Consider the following 4,071-nt stretch of genomic DNA (forward strand, 5'->3'; position numbering starts at 1 on the left):
TAGGCTATGGCATAGCAAAAATGAAGGTAACAGAAGACACAGGTAATTTGATCCTTTGATGATCTTGTACATCAAAATAATCTAATAATGGTACACTGTGGTTGACTGTGGCTTTGAAGTTGGACATCGCTCACTCTCTGAAATCAAAGGATTTCTCTGCAGACCTGTGATTGGCCAGTTTTATTCTAATGAACTGCCTCCTGTTTATAATGGGATAGTTCAGGGGTGGATAGGATGTCCGTGTCTTAAACCCTGGAGTATCGAGGGTGGCAGAGTGTAACTTTCAATAATACCTTTAAAAGATTCATATACATTTGTATAGACTGTCCATATTATTCTTTTGAAAGAAACCCTGAACATTGCATTTCTGTTTAAAGACTGTTCAGTTATTACTGTATACACATCTGATGCAAGGGAACTACATAAAGACAATTATCACTATCACTATCACTATCAGTGTCAATGGACACTGTTTCCATTTCTTGGGTAGGAAAGGGACAAGGAGCTGGAATCCGGGACATTTCGACTGACTCAAATGAAGGGAATACAGGCTACATGTAGCTCATAAAGTTTGGAATACAAATAAAACAACAAAGTGCTGTCATAACTTGTATTTTTCACTTTAAACACATTTTAATAAAAATACTGGATTACATTTGTAGTGTATCTACAATGCATTTGTATAAAATTTCTCTCTGTCCATAAGTTATGATGTCCATTCTTTTAATCCAGTCCTTTCCTCATATGCATGTACATGTATGTCCTTTTGATTTAAGAACTGCTATCACATCAAAGTTTTCCATGATTAGCTTCCTGTAATTAAAAATAAGCATGTGATTAATTGTTACACTTTGACTAAGGTAATATGTCATTTATTGACAGAAGATCATTTGTCATTTAATACAAATGATCTTTAGTTCTGTAGTATACATGTAAATATAATATTGTTATTGATAAAAAACTGGACTTGACAATCTACACAAAATATTAAACTTTAAAAGCTTTAACTTGTCTTATACTCTTGCAGGTGCTTTTATGTTTCATCTGTAACAATATAAAATATTTCTGTCACAATTACATGCATATTTTTTTAAAAATTTTAAATAATTACTATTGACTACATGTATAATATTGGATACTTCTCATTACTCTAAGAAAAGTTTGGAATTTACACTGGTCAAAGTAATTGTTTGGAGGTGGCAGTATCTTATATTTACCTGGAATTTTTATGATAATTGTTTGAACCTAAATGATAATCAGATGATTTCTAAGAAATAGTTAATGATTTAATAAAATTCTATGCCTAATACAAATTTGACAGTATAGGCTTGCCTACATGCATAATTTACTTCATTTATCATATTTCAAGTCATTTGTGAAACAGCAAACTTTTTCCTATATCTGGTTATAAACGTCTATGCTTGACGCCTTCACCATGTTAGCACTAAATACACAATGTACATGTACACGTATACAGTACAGTAACTTACATGTACATTATATTACGTTTCTTCGTCACTGGTTCTGTATAGCATTCTTCGGATGTGGTCTTACTCAATTCCTTTCAAGTCCTAAAAGCTGAACATGTTGCTGACAAAGGGTTAGTGTAGTTATTCGATGAACCAACAGACAACATGCATGCTGCAGACGTATCAGCTGTACATTGACCTGTTGAACGTGCGATTGTTTACATTGCCAACACTAGTTTTTTCGCCCGTATAAGAATATCCATGCATAATCTGCATCAATCTTCATATATTTTACACTGAGGAAAATATGTAATATCACGCTTTACATAAAATCCAAATTCTTCAAGCGATTGTCGCTTCTTAAGTTGTCCAAACGACAGTGCTTCGCCATTTTGACAACAGCTGTCAGGCACGCGATTTTGTCAGGTGTTCCTTACGTCATTACAAATTTGCCGCTTATATCATTGAGAAATGCAAATCATCTATTAAAATAAAATGATAAAATGAAACGTATTCTATTACCCATTAGATATTCTGCATCCTATTTTAAACGGATGTTATTTATGGGACAAAGACGTAATTCTAACATAATTCAAACGGTTATTTTTTTTACATTACAGAAAATGAAATAGGGCGGCGGCCTTGGTAATATGGGGTGTTAAGAAACACGATACATCGTACGTGACATACCCCGCAAATGTAAAAATGGAAACAGGAAGGAAAACAATTAAACGTTATTTTCCTGACAAACAACAGCATGGATTGGATAATACATATTTATTCCTATTGTCTAAATACGGAACAGGATATTCTACGTAGAATCATAACAAAAAAGAAAACACGCAACACGTTGCTCGGTTGATTAGCTTTTCTTCATGACACTGACGATTGCCAGATCGGGGTTGGATGTTTATTTTGTCACGTTGTGTATACATTGTAATGTTGTATATACGTTATTGTGAACACGAAAATTTCTTTTTCTTTTTTTAAGCATTCTTTCAATTTATTCAAATAATCTCTCCCATTCAAAGTTATAAAATAATCATACAGGTAAGAAGAAAAATAATGTTTTTCTCATTTTAGTTGGTTAACAATGTAATAACACAATTTATCTGATATTTCTTATTAAGGACAAAAAGAGTAAATACAATCATATTTCTTGTTATTATCTTTTATCTACATTTGTAGACGTTATTTTACACAACCAATGATGATGTAGTCAATAACTATTACAACAGTACATAGGTTTAAATGAGAAATTTGGCAGTGATAAAGTAAACTGCAGTTGATTGGTCAATTAGATGAACGTCCTATTAACAGCTAGGGTCATTTAATGATGGCTTATCCGTGCATGCAAGACGTTGCATGTCGAATGCCTGCGTGTTTTGGGAGACTGTAATGTGTTTGTGTTGTGACTTTCGTATGTATGTTGGGGAGGGCACCATCATTGGCGATGGTGACATCCGACAGCAGATCCAACTCCTTGTTGTTCAATGCTGCCTGAGATATAGTCAAATTAATATCAAATAGATCGCAATGTAGAAAACTGAAATCATTCGTTATGTATATTATTAAAGATAAATCAATAAAAACCAATAAAATCGCAATAGTCTTACGGTTATATGTTGTAATCACACACACACGTCGTTATACATCAAACACTATCGGTGTTCACCTCATTGTATGACGGTCTATATTATGACCCCATGTTGTCACGACTTTATTTCCTCATGATCACCACCGTTAGGGTGATAATGGTGCGCATGCTCAGAAAATATTCACATTGATACAATTCAACTGCACGAAGACTGATTTTGACGTGTGTATTTCATTTCTTTATAAATCAACCGTTTGAAAACCAGTGATTTATGTTTGAAGCAAAATTCACTTTTCATTAAAGATGCTCAACCGCTAACAACTGGTATTTTTTTACTATCAAAAACAGAAGCAGACGATTTAGTATTTTTCTTCTGTTACAAAAGTTACTTACTTTACACCATTACCGCCATTGAAAAGTTTGAGCTTCTAATTTTACTTCAAGTTAAAAATATGAAAAATAATTAATTGCACCCCGAAAAAATTCCGTGGCACTATATTTTATATGAAATGAAGTACTGATTGCGCATGACCAAAGGCGAAATAAATTATTTGATATTATTTTTTTGTGTTAATTAGGCATATATATACACGATTAAACACAAATTATTGTTCGAATGATGAATATCATTTATGCTCTGTCGGCGGTGGAGCATCTTTAATAGAGTACATTTGTCTATTTCAGTTTTTTCAAAACTCGCTCTGCAACATTTGTAATCTACATTTTGTACTTATTATACAATGTATCAGTGGTTTCAGTCTTTATCAGTCAGAAATACATAATTATTGGTTTGTAAGTATCTGATGAGTTTTCTCATAAGTTTACGTTATATCGCATATATGTTGTGATTTATTATTTTTGTTTAGAAATTCGAGTTAAAACATTCTTAATCGATAAAACGCACAGCAAAATCAACACTTATAAGTACAGAATGTAAAAAAATAATAGTATTTCTGGTTACATTTCGACAGATAAAGACGTGTGTGCATGCATAATTATGAAGAT

General features: G+C 32.5%; 1 long non-coding RNA gene across 1 annotated transcript; it reads right to left on the minus strand.

The window, feature by feature from the left end:
* Nucleotides 1-596: 596 nt before the first annotated feature.
* LOC138307273 (uncharacterized) lies at nt 597-2,079 on the minus strand. The gene is made up of 2 exons (XR_011205958.1): nt 1,491-2,079; nt 597-813 (listed from the first exon to the last, which is right to left on the minus strand). It is a non-coding gene; the product is annotated as an uncharacterized lncRNA (long non-coding RNA).
* Between the last annotated feature and the right edge of the window lie 1,992 nt (nt 2,080-4,071).

This window comes from Argopecten irradians, chromosome 14, assembly GCF_041381155.1.
Source record: "Argopecten irradians isolate NY chromosome 14, Ai_NY, whole genome shotgun sequence".
Lineage (NCBI taxonomy): Eukaryota > Metazoa > Mollusca > Bivalvia > Pectinida > Pectinidae > Argopecten > Argopecten irradians.